Raw genomic sequence first — 16,184 nt, 5'->3', positions numbered from 1 at the left:
TGATTTTTGCAGGAGGCAACTGAAACGGGCAGCCACGTTGTACCTGGGTTGCTGTAACCCTGTAACACTTTCCAGCATATATGAAATACTGTGTCGAAATGTGAAAATGGTTGGTCTAAAAACCAGTGTTGTTGCAAACTAACTTAAGTATGTATACTTTTGCATAAAGATTTGAAACCACTTAAAAAAAAAACACTTTCCAGCATCACTAATGAGCGAATGGCCCCGGAGTATAAAAACAGGGAAGTCTTGTTACAGCTGTACAGGTATTGGTGAGCCCACACCTGGAATACTGCGTTCAGTTTTGGTTTCCATATTTACGAAAGGATATACTTGCTTTGGAGGCAGTTCAGAGAAGGTTCACAAGGTTGATTCCGGAGATGAGGGGGCTGACTTATGAGGAGAGATCGAGTAGGTTGGGCCTCTACTCATTGGAATTCAGAAGAATGAGAGGTGAACTTATCGAAACGTATAAGAATATGAGGGGGCTTGACAATGTGGATGCAGAGAGGATGTTTCCACTGATGGGGGAGACTAGAACTAGAAGGCAAAATCTTCGAATAAAGGAGCTGCCCATTTAAAACTGAGATGAAGAGAAATTTCTTCTCTGAGGTTTGTGGATCTGTGAAATTCGCTGCCTCAGAGAGTTGTGGAAGCTGGGACATTGAATAAATTTAAGGCAGAAATAGACAGTTTCTTAAACGATAAGGGAATAACGGTTTATGGGGAGCGGGCAGGGAATTGGAGCTGAGTCCACGATCGGATCAGCCATGATTGTATTAAATGGCGGAGCAGGCTCGAGGGACCGTATGGCCTACTCCTGCTCCTATTTCTTATGTTCTTATAACTGTGCAGCAGTTCACTGGTCCGGCTTTCAGGAATATGGCTGTGCACCAACCAGGCTCTGCTCATCTGGGCAGTCTTTGTTACGGAGCAGTGTAAGCAGATGTTTGGATGGGGCTGACAACCCCCAAAGTATCGACAGAGGTATCTGATGATTCAGAAAGATAGACAAGAAGGGAAAGGAGGTGGGGTAGCTCTGTTAATAAAGGATAATATCAGGGCAGTTGTGAGAGATATTGGCTCTAGTGAACAAAATGTTGAATCATTGTGGGTGGAGATTAGAGATAGTAAGGGGAAAAAGTCACTGGTGGGCGTAGTTTATAGGCCCCCAAATAATAACTTCACGGTGGGGCGGGCAATAAATCAAGGGAATAATGGAAGCATGTGAAAAAGGAACGGCAGTAATCATGGGGGATTTTAACCTACATATCGATTGGTCAAATCAAATCGCACGGGGTAGCCTGGAGGAGGAATTCATAGAATGCATACGGGATTGTTTCTTAGAACAGTATGTTACAGAACCTACAAGGGAGCAAGTAATGAGACAGGAATAATAAACGATCTCCGAGTAAAAGATCCTCTCGGAATGAGTGATCACAGTATGGTTGAATTTGTAATACAGATTGAGGGTGAGGAAGTAGTGTCTCAAACGAGCGTACTATGCTTAAACAAAGGGGACTACAGTGGGATGAGGGCAGAGTTGGCTAAAGTAGACTGGAAACACAGACTAAACGGTGGCACAATTGAGGAACAGTGGAGGACTTTTAAGGAGCTCTTTCATAGTGCTCAACAAAAATATATTCCAGTGAAAAAGAAGGGCGGTAAGAGAAGGGATAACCAGCCGTGGATAACCAAGGAAATAAAGGAGAGTATCAAATTAAAAACCAATGCGTATAAGGTGGCCAAGGTTAGTGGGAAACTAGAAGATTGGGAAAATTTTCAACGACAGCAAAGAATGACTAAGAAAGGAAAGATAGATTACAAAGGTAAACTTGCGCAAAACATAAAAACAGATAGTAAAAGCTTTTACAGATATATAAAACGGAAAAGAGTGACTAAAGTAAATGTTGGTCCCTTAGAAGATGAGAAGGGGGATTTAATAATGGGAAATGTGGAAATGGCTGAGACCTTAAACAATTATTTTGCTTCGGTCTTCACAGTGGAAGACACAAAAACCATGCCAAAAATTGTTGGTCACAGGAATGTGGGAATCACTATCACTAGGGGGTAGTGCTGGACAGGCTAATGGGACTCCAGGTAGACAAGTCCCCTTGTCCTGATGAAATGCATCCCACGGTATTAAAAGAGATGGCGGAAGATATAGCAGATGCATTCGTTATAATCTACCAACATTCTCTGGACTCTGGGGAGGTACCAGCGGATTGGAAAGCAGCTAATGTAACGCCTCTGTTTAAAAAAAGGGGGCAGATTAAAGGCAGGTAACTATAGGCCGGTTAGTTTAACATCTGTTGTGGGGAAAATGCTTGAAGCTATCATTAAGGAAGAAATAGCGGGACATCTAGATAGGAATAGTGCAATCAAGCAGACGCAGCATAGATTCATGAAGGGAAAATCATGTTAAACTAATTTACTGGAATTCTTTGAGGATACAACGAGCATGGTGGATAGAGGTGTACCGATGGATGTGGTGTATTTAGATTTCCAAAAGGCATTCGATAAGGTGCCACACAAAAGGTTACTGCAGAAGATAAAGGTACACGGAGTCAGAGGAAAAGTATTAGCATGGATAGAGAATTGGCTGGCTAACAGAAAGCAGGGAGTCGGGATAAATGGGTCCTTTTCGGGTTGGAAATCGGTGGTTAGTGGTGTGCCACAGGGATCGGTGCTGGGACCACAACTGTTTACAATATACATAGATGACCTGGAAGAGGGGACAGAGTGTAGTGTAACAAAATTTGCAGATGACACAAAGATTAGTGGGAAAGCGGGTTGTGTAGAGGACAGAGAGGCTGCAAAGCGATTTAGATAGGTTAAGCGAATGGGCTAAGGTTTGGCAGATGGAATACAATGTCAGAAAGTGTGAGGTCATCCACCTTGGGGGAAAAAAAATAATAAAAGGGAATATTATTTGAATGGGGAGAAATTATAACATGCTGCGGTGCAGAAGAACCTGGGGGTCCTTGAATCCCAAAAAGTTAGTTTGCAGGTGCAGCAGATAATCAGGAAGGCGAATGGAATGTTGGCCTTCATTGCGAGAGGGATGGAGTACAAAAGCAGGGAGGTCTTGCTGCAACTGTATAGGGTATTGGTAAGGCCGCACCTAGAGTACTGCGTGCAGTTTTGGTCACCTTACTTAAGGAAGGATATACTAGCTTTGGAGAGGGTACAGAGACGATTCACGAGGCTGATTCCGGAGATGAGGGGGGTTACCTTATGATGATAGATTGAGTGGACTGGGTCTTTACTCGTTGGAGTTCAGAAGGATGAGGGGTGATCTTATAGAAACATTTTAAATAATGAAAGGGATAGACAAGATAGGGGCAGAGAGGTTGTTTCCACTGGTCGGGGAGACTAGAACTAGGGGGCACAGCCTCAAAATACGGGGGAGCCAATTTAAAACCGAGTTGAGAAGGAATTTCTTCTCCCAGAGGGTTGTGAATCTGTGGAATTCTCCACCCAAGGAAGCAGTTGAGGCTAGCTCATTGAATGTATTCAAGTCACAGATAGATTTTTAACCAATAAGGGAATTAAGGGTTATGGGGAGCGGGCGGGTAAGTGGAGCTGAGTCCACGGCCAGATCAGCCATGATCTTGTTGAATGGCGGAGCAGGCTCGAGGGGCTAGATGGCCTACTCCTGTTCCTAATTCTTATGTTCTTATATATCACTGCAGGAGTGACTGAGGTGCCAACTGCTCTTGTGATCAGGGTTTCTGACTGAAATGGGTTTACGCCCAAGTTGCAATAGAGATCGGAGCTACGTCACATGAATATGCTAAACGTTTAACTCATAATGCACGGTAATTTCTCGGCCATCGTCTCTATCCCCTTGCTTTTATATGTAAAGGCAGAACTGGAAGATAACTGCAGGTGGGAATGTGCAACCTGTGGTGGACACTGCGACCAGCAGCAAGTCACTCCACAGGAGCAAGCAATAGTTGATTTATTCAAGAGGGAATCCCTAGGAGGCACTGGGGCTGTGGCAAGTGATGGAGTGCACAGAATTATTGGTTTGATTAGATCATCATATATATTGTTGGTATGTACAGTTTTGATTAAATATTCAACACGTCTATGACTAAGAACATAACAGTGCATGTAATGGCGATACAGAAAACCAAATGAATCAATGTACTCCGATACTCCTAATACCCTCTCTGCTCACTTCACAGAGCAAGAGGAGCTGGAGAGTGCAGCCGGCACACCTGAGGAACATTGCTCACCTGAGCACCGAGCAACACCGCCCCCACTTGAAGCAGGCACCAGCACAGATACACGGGCGGCAGAGGCGAACTCCAGTGATGCTGATGGGGAGGTGGTGCAAAGTTGATGAGGGGGTCAGCTGGTGGAGGGTTGGGTGCCTACCTCAGTCCCATGGGAATGCCAAGCTTGTTAGAGCAGCACCACCATATTGCAGAGTCACTTACCCCGCCACACGCACTGCATTGGACATTGCCTGGACCCAAGTGTTCACTACCGTCTGTCACTGAAGTGAGGCTACAGAGCGACGGCTGACTGTATTGCAGTCTGCCATTCAGTGTGTGGCCACACCAGTGGCAGCTACCTCAGGCCAGAGTAACAAAGGGAGCATCGCCCTTTGAATGCTCCAACTGTTGCTGTGGGATTCCAACTCCATTATGGCCAGTTAGCTCCTGCTATCCCGCTGCACACACTGCCTGGTGCAGTAACTGAGAGCCATCGAGCACCTCAAATATGCTCAGCACTCCCAGCCACCCTCTCCTCTTTCTCTCCCAGCCCTGATGTTGCACCCAATGGCTGCTTGGTCCACAACCTCTAGCAGAAAGCTCACCGGTGGTATCCATTTCCATTGCTGCTCTGGTAACATTTCCAAATTTGCTGGACCCACTGAAGCAGGACTGGCCAGCAGTAAACGCTCCCTCTTGATTTGACTATTCATTTAAGGAATGTCGCACAAACGTATCATTACTGACCCTGAGAAATAAAACTCTGGCCGCTCACTCACCTTTCCTTAACCTCATTCACTCCTCTTTGCGAGGGGGCTGAAAGCTCAGGCCAACAGCTGGAGCCATTTTCTCCCGACATGACCCTACTCTGGACTCACAGCTCCCTTTTTGCTAAAATTAGTGTCGTACCCCACATGAAGCAATGTTCCCACTGGGTTAAATGTAGGGGCCAATTCTGTGAATGCCTCACCTGCCGATATGTGGGAGGCCAGCCAGGAGCGCGTTGGAGTAGTCAAGTCTCGAGATAACAAAGGCATGGATGAGGATTTCAGCAGCAGATGAAGTCGGTTTTAGTTATGTCACGGATATGTGGCCGGAAACTCATTTCCGGGTCAAATATGACACCAAGGTTGTGAACAGTCAGGTTTAGCCTCAGATAGATGCTAGGGTGAGGGAGAGTCAGTGGCAAGGGAACGCAGTTTGTGTCGGGGACCAAAGACAATGGCTTTGGTTTTCCCAATATTTAATTGGAGAACATTTCTGCTCATCCAGTACTGGATTTCGAACAAGTAGTCTGACAATTTAGATACCAAGCAGGGGTCGAGAGAAGTGGTGCTGAGATAGAGCTCGGTGTCGTCAGCGTACATGTGAAAACGGACGCCGTGTTTTTGGATGATGTCACCAAGGGGCAGCATATGGATGAGAAATAGGAGGGACGAAGGATAGATCCTTGGGGGACACCAGAGGTAATGATGCGGGAGTGGGAAAAGAAGCCATTGCAGGTGATTTTCTGGCTACGATTAGATAGATAAGAATGGAACCAGGCGAGTGCAGTCCCACCCAGCTAGACGATGGTGGAGAGATGTTGGAGGAGGATGGAGAAGTCAACCATGTCAAAGGCTGCAGACAGGTTGAGAAGGATGAGGAGGGAGAGTTTACCTTTGTCACAGTCACAAAGGATGTAATTTGTGACTTTGATAGCCGTTTTGGTACTGTGGCAGGGGCAGAAACCAGATTTAAGGGATTCAAACATGGAGTTCCGGGAAAGATGGGCACGGATTTGGGAGCCGACAACATATTCAAGGACTTTGGAGAGGAAAGGGTGATTGGAGACGGGGCGATAGCTAGCAAGCACAGTGGGGTCAAGGGTTGGATATTTGAGGAGAGGGGTGATGATGACAGATTTGAAGGAGAAGGGGACAATACCTGAGGAGAACCTTTCACAATGACAGCTAATATGGGAACCAGGAAAAGAAGTTGGGTGGTCAGCAGTTTAGTGGGAATAGGGTCAAGGGAGCAGGAAGTGGGTCTCATGGCCACGATGAGGGTGGTGGAGAATCATAGAATAGTACAGCACAGAAGGAGGCCTTTCGGCTCATCGACTCTACACTGGCTCTTTCAAAGAGCAATCCAGTTAGTCCCATTCCCCCGCTTTTTCCCCAATTGTTTCACCTTCAAGAATTTATCCAATTCCCTTTTGAAGACGACTATTGAACCTGCTTCCACCATCCTATCGGGCAGAGCATTCCAAATCCTAACCACTCGCTGCATGAAAACGTTGTTCCTCAGCTCGCCTCTGGTTCTTTTGCTGATCACCTTAAGTCTGTGCCCTCTGGTTATCGACCCTTCTGCCAATGGGATCAGTTTCTCTTTAATTACTCTATCTAAACCCCTCATCATTTTAAACACCTCTGTCAAAACTGCTCTTAGCCTTCTCTGCTCTAAGGAGAACAAACCCAGCTTCTCCAGTCTATCCACGTAATTAGAATGCCTCATCCCTGGAATCATTGCAGTAAATCTCTTCTGTACCCTCTCCAAAGCCTTCACGTCCTTCCTAAAGTGCGGTGCCCAGAATTGGACACAATACTCCAGCTGGGGCCAAACTAGTGTTTTATACAGGTTTAGCAAAACTTCCTGGGATTTGTACTCTCTGCCTCTATTTATAAAGCCCACAATGCCATAAGCTTTATTAACTGCTTTGTTAACCTGCCCTGCCACCTTCAAAGATTTGTGCATAAGCACCCTCAGGTCTCGCTTTCATGAACTCTCTTTGAAATTAATGTGTATGGTCTCTCCTCATTCTTCCTACCAAAATATATCACCTCTGTGTTGAATTTCACCATTTGTAAAACCAACCCTGTAGTTTTGCTGCAAACAGCAACTGTACATTACATATGCGGATCTCATACGTGGATCGATGTCCCAGCTTACTTTCCCACCAGACAGATGCTCAGAACCCACCGTTTCCAATTGTAAGTGCCGCTTCTGGACAGGCAGATCAGTTGCCAAGCCAAAGTCGGCAGGGTCCTAATGTGCATATGCTAATCAAGGTTCTAATGCCCGTATACTAATCAGGGTCCTAATGCCCGTATGCTAATCAGGGTCCTAATGCCCGTATGCTAATCAGGGTCCTAATGCCCGTATGCTAATCAGGGTCCTAATGTGCGTATGCTAATCAGGGTCCTAATGCCTGTATGCTAATCAGGGTTCTAATGCCCGTATGCTAATCAGAGTCCGATGATGTGATTGGGCCCCGGCAGCCATGTTGTCTTGGGCCTGAGCCTGGGATCCACCGCTGCTTTCCCACCAGGTGAAGGTCAACCTGAGGAGCATTGGGAAACTGAAGAAGCTTCTACAGGTAAATATTTCTGCTTTCCTTTGTTGGGCCCAGAGAAGCGTGTAGACCTCCCCCGCCCTGGACTCCCCACTTCCCTGTGCGAGACTCCACCTGCCCCCCCCCACCCCCCCCCCCACATGTATCTGAGTGTCAGTGGGGGGCAAGGCCCACCCCATTCCCCACATGTATCTATCTCAGTACAAATGGGGGGCTAAGGAACCCAATTGCCCACATGTATCTGAGTGGGAGTGGCGGGGGCGTGGAGGGGTGAGGATGGCGAAGGCCCACCCGATTCCCCAGATGCCGGGAGTCGCTCTCCATCCAGTTCCTGCCAGGTGCTTGCGGGATGGGGACTGCCGGCATGTTACTGAAGCCTGGCGGTTAAAATCACCGAGGCCCCCATACCACGGGCCGTTGGGACATGAACTGAAACCAGCGGTTTGGAAACCTGCTATCAGTTACCACCACCCCCCCCTTCCAGGGTCTTTATAGGGGAATGGAATGAATATATTTATTTACAGCACAAACAGGCCGTTCAACCCAACAGGTCTGTGCCGTGTTTATGCTCCACACGAGCCTCCTCCCGCCCTACTTCATCTCACTCTATCAGCATATCCCTCTATTCCTTTCTCCCTCATGTGTTATCTAGCTCCCCCTTAAATGCATCTCTGCTATTCGCCTCGAACACTCCCTTCAGTAACGAGTTCCACATTCTCACCATTCTATCCAAGTATGAAGCAGAAATCAGTAAATACTGTCACATACAAATTTTGAATGCAACTATAAAGAAAAATGCTCACAATGATTGAATTGCCTCTTTTAAGAAATATCTTTGGATATTAACAAAATCTGTCGCTGTCACATTCTCTTCAATGTTCATTTCTGCTGATCGGGATTGATTGTAACTGACATAGCGCCAGCCTCAGGTTATGAAATCCTCCTGAACTCAGAATTCACCAAAAACCTGAGCTGCTATAAGCTGTTGGGTATCGGAGGGCACTTGCTGTGGCAGATTTCACAGGTCCCTCTCCCAAGCCTTAAACTCCTGCTTTCACACCAATGCAGGGACTCATGCAGATTGGTTCCCTGAATTCCTTATTGGATTTATTGTTGATTATCATATATTTATGGCTCCTAGTTTGGGTCTCCCCCAAAAGTGGAAACATCTTCTCTACGTCTACCCAAACGAATCCCTTCCTAATTTTAAAGACCCCCATCAGATCACCTCTCAAAGCTCAGATCCTGGTAACGTGTGGAATGGGTGGGGTTGAGAAGGTGGTGTTGAAAAATGTTCCTTCTGATAATTCTGGGAGTTGTCTGGCATAAAAAGCCCGTGAGCATTTTGTGCTGAATACATACTGAGTGCTATCGGTTCTGAAACTCAGTGGCCTTCCCCTCACTATTAGCCCAGTGTGTGTCTATGTGTGTGTTTGTGGGTCTACTCCATCATGTTAGCACAATAGGAGGGGAACAGATAGTAGAAATAAGACAAAGTTCAATAATGGGGCCTCGGTGATGTGATTAAAAGGCGCGACCTTTACAGTAACTGGATTTTGAAGTGCTTATCGTTTCTTTAGTTGTATCCATGAACTGCAGGAAAGGAAGGATCAAGCTAAGTTGTCCATTGACCAGCCGAGTATTTACCTTTTTAGATTTGTTTGCTGCCAATTGCTACCCTAACCTTTCAAAGAGAGACCTGGTGCTGTCCTTTGTATGTTGAGCAACACAATCTCAGAATTTGAAACACCTTCGAGGCCTCTCCTTATTTTCCCTCAGACTTGTCTGGCTCCAGCACTCACAATTCAGATGTTACAATTTAGATGTCACAATTCTGACAGATGGATTCAGCAAGGGTGTATCACTCTGCTGGTCCAACTATGTTCTGAAATAAATAGTAAAAAGTACATAGAAGTGCTAAAATAAACACTAATTTACTAATAGGATAATTTAATAAACAAGCACTGACTTCATGAACATTACATTGTCACATATTTATTCAATGCCGCCATTAGCTAGCAACACAATGTCTGCGTTTATCCTAAAGGCTGTGGTGATGGGTCAATTGGGTCAAGACTGAGATCAGTATATCTGTTGATAGCTGTGGGTAAATGGGGTTGAGGTACAGATCAGCCACGATCTGACTGAATGGTGGAGCAGGCTCGAGGGGCTGAATGGCCTACTGCTGCTCCTATGCACTGTGACTGGGAATTGCAGTAGGCAGTCCCTACAGTGCGGTAATATGGGTGCTGAAGACTGCTGGCTACAACAATAGGGCATGGTTCCACGTCCCACACCAACTGCCCCGAATTACTATCCTTCGAACACATGGTGCAATTTGCCATCCAAATATTGCAATTTTACCATAAAAAGTCCCAGAGCCAGCAAAAATGTTTTCAGATCAGATCCTAGCCATAACTTAGCCCATCAATAGATTGAGAGAGTCGCTGAGGGAGTAGGTTTTCTCCATGCTCTGTGTAAAGGCATTGTAAACCTGCTCTTTACAAAAGGGTTTCTCACTTTGATACATGTAGGGCACTAAGATATCCACCCCGCTACCCGCCCTGTAACAGCCAATGTATGATTCAGAAAGCCACATAAGCAGCCAGTTCTGACGAAGGGTCATTGACCTGAAAGGTTAACTCTGTTTATCTTTCCACAGCTGCTGTCTGACTTGCTGAGTATTCCCAGCATTTTCTTCTTTTATTGAGGGATTTTATGGATTTCTGCTCCCGGCACAAAGTTTTGATCGCTGGGAGCATTTATGGGTAATTTGGGCAATAATTCCCACGGGCTAATTCCACAATCCCAACACTCCCAGCAGGGACTGTGTCCGCAGTGAGTACACATTCACAGAGCTGCCCGTTACTTGTGTTGTATCGCTGGCACATCCCGCCACAGGCACGATGGGCCGAATAGCCTCCTTCTGTGCCGTACATTTCTGTGCTTGTATGATCTCCGAGCCCCACTTCCTCTGAACCTGGCTGGGCTGCTGGGAGTGGAATTAACCCTAATACATACTCCCAGTGGGTGACCCTCCGCAGCTAGTTTGTAACATTAACCCTAAAAGAGCAGGACAGCATCAGCCTATTAACGCTGTCTGAAACCCTGCAGAGATTCCGTCCAAGTTCAATACAAAAGCTACAGTCTTTGGCTAAATTTTCCAAAATATTCTTCTAAACTGTTGTCATGAAATCATTACTACCATCAAAAGACAGATGAAGCACAGGAGAGTAAATAATGCAAGTAAAAGCAACTGGTTGGATAGATGATGTCCGTGTGACCGCCAGGAACTTGTCTGGTTCTAAACTGGAGAATCAGGACTATCTTTCAAATAATTGGCAACAAAACTAGAGAAGGAGAGAGGAGAAATTATTTCACACACGGTTGTTAAGATCCGGAACCTGAAAGGGTGGTGGAAGCAGATTCCATATCAACTTTCAAAGTCAAATGGAGGTGTCCTTGAAGAGGACTCATTTGCAGGGTTATGGGGAAAAAGCTGGGCTGTGGGACCAAATTTGACAGCTCTTTCAAAGAGTGGGCACAGACACAATGGGTTGAATAGCCTCCTTCTGTACTCTAAGCTTCTCTGATTCTACCTTCTACATCCGTGGCTGCTGATATCACTGAGATATACCCAGGCAGGACTAGAAATCTGAGTGTTTGTCTATTGTTTGATATCTGCCACCTCCGTGAGCAAGGAAGTGTACCATCCAGTAATGGCACAATGAACAAATAGGTGCAAAAGATCAACAGTTATGCACAGTGCTGAAAAAGGTGCCTTCTAGCAGGTGCAGAAGACAGCATCTTCGGTTTGTGCCAGGCTGATGAAGAGAAGTTTACAAAAGGGAGCAACACACTTCCTCCTGAGACCAGCAAACAACTTGATCTTCAGCCGGCCAGCATCCCACCCGAAACAAGCCGAAGCCTTATTCCGATAGTTCAGTGGGAGTCCGACACGGTTGTAAGATCCTGATGCAATTTGCAGGTGCCAATGGGTGGCATGTGCGCCATGCATGCTCTGCCCATTGGTACTGGACGCAGTGCTCCCTACCCTCCAATCATTAAAGGGACCAGTGGAGGCCACTCCCAAACATCCTCCCGACACCACAACAATCGTAGCACCAGTGTCGGCCGCTGAATGGCTCTCCCCCAGACTGCCACCCCCTCTACCCACTTTACGGTCTGATACTCTGGTTCCAGCTGTCTCGTTACGCACTGGTAGTCACATTCAAATAAGGCTTGCCCATGAAAATGGTTTAGGCTTCTCTCTAGTGCGCTTTGGGTGGTGTTGTGCTGTATATGAAACCAGTCCCTGTATAGCCAAGGAAAAAATAAATGTCACTGCTGAAGTGACTTGGGTTTTTTTCGAGCTTGCAGCCCAATTACTTCGGTCTCAACGACACCCTTGAAATCTGAATTATGTCGGCTGTTTGTTGCTGGCAAACTCCCAAAGTAATGGTAGCAATAGAGCAGACAACACAACCTTTGAAATTGTGCTGAGGTAGTATTGCCAACTGAGGTAGAACATATTTCAGAACCTCCCGCCTCCGCCCCCACCATTGGTCACTCGACATTTCCATCCTCGCGATGACTCATCTTCTCACACTGATTGGAGACCAGGAAACAGACTCTTCATCACCAGATTGAAAGATTCGTGGTCAAACAACCGGTTTTCCACCATCTCCAATATTTTTACAACTAATAAAGAACAGTGTTGAAAGAAAATTTTTTGTAATGCCTCTATGCTTTGTCTCCCAGTTTACACGCAGCAGTGTCCAGAAGATTAATCTTTAATTCCTGGAGACTCCAGGACAAGCCTGAAGGGTTGGCGACCCTACGCTGGGGAGAAGAGGCGAGTACAGTTGCCCAAGGTTCAGCCCCTTCGCGCTTTCTTTACTCACAGTCTACAGACAACAACAACAACAACTTGTATTTATATAGCGCCTTTAACGTAGTGAAACGTCCCCAGGCGCTTCACAGGAGTATTATGAGACAAAAAATTTGACACCAAGCCACATAAGGAGAAATTAGCGCAGGTGACCAAAAGCCTGGTCAAAGAGGTAGGTTTTAAGAAGCGTCTTAAAGGGAGAAAAGAAATGTAGAGAGGTTTAGGCAGGGAATTCCAGAGCTTAGGGCCGAGGCAACAGAAGGCTCGGCCACCAGTGGTTGAGCGATTATAATCAGGGATGCTCAAGGGGACAGAATTAGAGGAGCGCAGACATCTCGGGGAGGGTTGTGGTGCTGGAGGAGATTACAAAGAGAGATCGGGAGGGGCGAGGCCATTGAGGGATTTGAAAACAAGGATGAGAATTTTGAAATCGAGGAGTTGCTAACCAGAATTTCTAAATTTGCAGGCAACATTAAAATGTGTTCTGCAGGCACAAATTATGGAAAGCAATTGAGAGCTCTGCACATGGAGTAATTACTGGGAAACAGTGTTTAATGCTGATCAATGCAAAGGTGGATTGAGGCGTGAGTGATACTGATGTTGGTTTTAAGGCACAGGAACATAGGCTGGAGGAAAGTTTTAGACCCGGCTGAAGACTGGTCTTTGATAATGTCTGTGCAATGTCAGGGGTGATAAACACAACACACTGAGTGTCAGGGACATTGCCAGAAGCACCGAAGCACTCTGGTACTAACTGGGTAAATATATCGGTTGGAAGATATTTAGAATATTGCATTCAATCTTAATTCAAATAACTATTAATTCATTAGAAAGAACTCGAGGGAGAGCAGCCGAGATAATTAGATCACTGTTACCAGGACAAACCCGTAAAATGACAAGGTGAGAGATGTGATGCAGACACTCAAAATAACGAGGGATTGGATCAAGTGAGAATTGGTCATTTATTTACCGTGAGGACCAAAGGACAGACTCTGAAAGTGAAGCAGCAATCCAGCAGATGGAATGAGTCGGGCGAGCTGAGCAACTACACATTACTCAGCCTCTTGCTCTCTTACAACAACAAGGAAAGGACAGGACTTGAATTTATATAGTGCCTTACACCTCCTGCTGTAAAACATCCCACAGCACTATTTCAAAGAACAACAAGCAGGGGAGTTCTACCTGGTCAATATTTGTCCTGCATCCACCATCACTAAAACAGATTATCTGGTTATTATTGCCACATTTCCTATGTTACAACAATGGGATAATTGGCTGTAAAGCACTTTGGGATGTTCTGAGGTTGTGAAAAGCACTATATAAATGCAAGTCTTTCTTTCTTGAATCAGAAGTTGTTCAGTGGCCCTGTGCATTTCTAGCTTTCTATGTTGACAATATTACAGATCTGAACTGTAAGCAAAGACATTTTTGCAGTTGTACAATTTTGGAAGTGTGTTATGTGGGCTGTAACTTCAGGCCTTAATGGATCGACTGCATCAAATGAAAACCTTGACTGACATGTTACACACTGTCAGTAATTGCAGAAACGTAGGTGAGTAGAGGTTACCCAACGGGGCAGCCCTCAGATGGATGCACTTACACGACATGCAGCATCGGTGAGAACTGGCCTTGTGTCACACGGCCCTGCAATTCTAATACTAATGCAGTCTAAATCTGGAGTTGGAGCCTGAACTGACACAGGAACAGAGAGGAGTGAGGGACCCTGAAGGAAAGATTTTCCCTCCACTTCCCTTCAGAGTTCAGTTCACGTTCAGTTTACACACAAATTCAGCTAAATGTTGTTTTATTCATTTTCTGGATGTGGGCATCGCTGGAATGGCTGCCATTTATTGCCCATCCCTAGTCGCCACAACAGTTTGTTGGGTCACTTCAGAGGGAAGTTAATAGTCACCCACATTGGTGTGGGACTGGAGTCACATACATGGCAGACCGGGTAAGAATGTCCTTCCCTTCAGGACAGGAATGAACCAGTTGGGGTTTTATGACAATCCGACACCTTTAATGTCCACGTTTACTGAAACTTGTCCAGATTTTTAAAAATTGAATTCAAATTCTCAAATTACCATGGTGGGATTTAAATTCACATTCCCAAGATTATTAGTCCAGGCCTCTGGATCACTAACATAACCACTACATGACCATCCCCAATAATAATGCTGAAGATGCAATATTCAGTAGATGTAGCTTGTGTATAAGTGGCCATAAGCCTAAAGCCAACAGCAGCACACCCTGTTCATGGTTACAGTTCTCCACACACACAATATAAACAAGGCAGCTTCTGCTTGTTCCGCTCCATTAAGGAGGCACCTGACATCTCATCGGGAGAGTTAAGCGCACAGATGAAGAGATCTTCACAAACCTTAATGAAAGGTATAGATAGGGAGGATATAGAAACCTTTTACCTGGAACCAGACAAGTATAAGTAGACAATAGTTGCAAGCCAAGTCACCGCAGTCTTAAAGGGTAACTCCCCCGCTCTCGGGGGTTGTAAAATAAACTGCCGGCCACACAGGGAATACAGATTTGGTTGAAGTGCTCTGAGAGTAAACGGTCACAGTGTTCATGTCAAGAGATTAATGGAGATGAAAAATATCTCTGGGAACCGAAGTGATTGTCCAAACTGGATGGGCCAAATGACTTTGTCAAACACTCACGTCATTGGCAATGGGAAAGAATGGGTGTGCAATATAGATGCTACACTGTATCGGGCATCTAACAGCACTTCCTAATCACAGATTATGATCCAAGAATGTTCACTTCACATCGACATTCCTTTTAGAAAATACAGAATCCAGTACCTTGTGTTACCAGCAGATAATTATATTCAGACAGGTTGCAACAATCCCCACAGAATCAAAGTCATAGACCTTGTTAATAAAACAGAAACTGTATAAATGTCACCAGTTGTTTGTATTTTGTTTAAATTATTGTTTGCTGTGTTATGGTTCTATTGCAATTCTTTTTGAAGGGAATTAGTTGCTTGAAAAAGAGTATACAGAGTGAGTGGGATTAGATTTTAGGGCTCATTTTCTGACTAAATTCAGCAATTTCAGCTTGTATGGCGAATGCCTGATTTTGCTGAAAAAAATAACAGCATCTGAACAACGCTCGTCGTTATTAGTGTGTAAATCATCCAGCAACTTGTGGTGAGGAAGCGATGTCCCAGGAGTTGCCGTTAGCCTCACGAAAAGGGCAGCTCGCCCTCAGCCTCCCGTGAGTTTCATGAAATTGCTGCATTTGCACATTATTTACCCATGAAACTCGCCACAGAAAGGTAAGTCTATTAATTAATAGCGCAAGTACTCTTTCTATAGTATATGTAGGCACCTTTAGTAATGACTCCATGAGGCAGGGTATGATACTTAAACTGTGCAGACCTGTAGTCCTTTATTTGAAACTCCTGAGTGACGACAACAAGCTGTGAGTTCCCTTTTATACTGGGTTACCTGCCATGTGCAGGCAACCCCTAGGTCTCCAGCAGCAGCACCCTCTGGTGTACCGGTAAGGTGTGTGCAGTATAAGAGTACATTCAATGTGGCATAACAGTGTTCCAGACATCACACAGTAAACAGGCATGCATACACAACAATACTCCCCCCTGAGCATTTTTCATATCCTTATTGTCATGACCGGGGGAGGTGATCAGAGGTGGGCTATGTGAGGTTGTGGTGAGGGGTGTGTGGTTGCCAGGTGTGACCCCTGTGCTTGAGAC

At 45.5% G+C, this 16,184-nt stretch overlaps 1 protein-coding gene and 1 long non-coding RNA gene across 2 annotated transcripts in view; one reads left to right on the top strand and one right to left on the bottom strand.

Moving 5' to 3' along the window:
• Nucleotides 1-16,184, bottom strand: part of LOC139276311 (uncharacterized) — an 84,194-nt gene that overhangs the window by 53,965 nt on the left and 14,045 nt on the right. The window lies entirely within an intron of this gene.
• Nucleotides 1-16,184, top strand: part of LOC139276310 (ecto-NOX disulfide-thiol exchanger 1-like) — a 493,766-nt gene that overhangs the window by 464,421 nt on the left and 13,161 nt on the right. The gene's annotated exons all lie outside the window — the stretch shown is intronic.

This window comes from Pristiophorus japonicus, chromosome 11 (genome assembly GCF_044704955.1).
Source record: "Pristiophorus japonicus isolate sPriJap1 chromosome 11, sPriJap1.hap1, whole genome shotgun sequence".
Taxonomy (NCBI): domain Eukaryota; kingdom Metazoa; phylum Chordata; class Chondrichthyes; family Pristiophoridae; genus Pristiophorus; species Pristiophorus japonicus.
The sequence above is the reverse complement of the archived record's forward strand: the minus strand, read 5'-3'. Positions and strand labels throughout refer to the sequence as shown.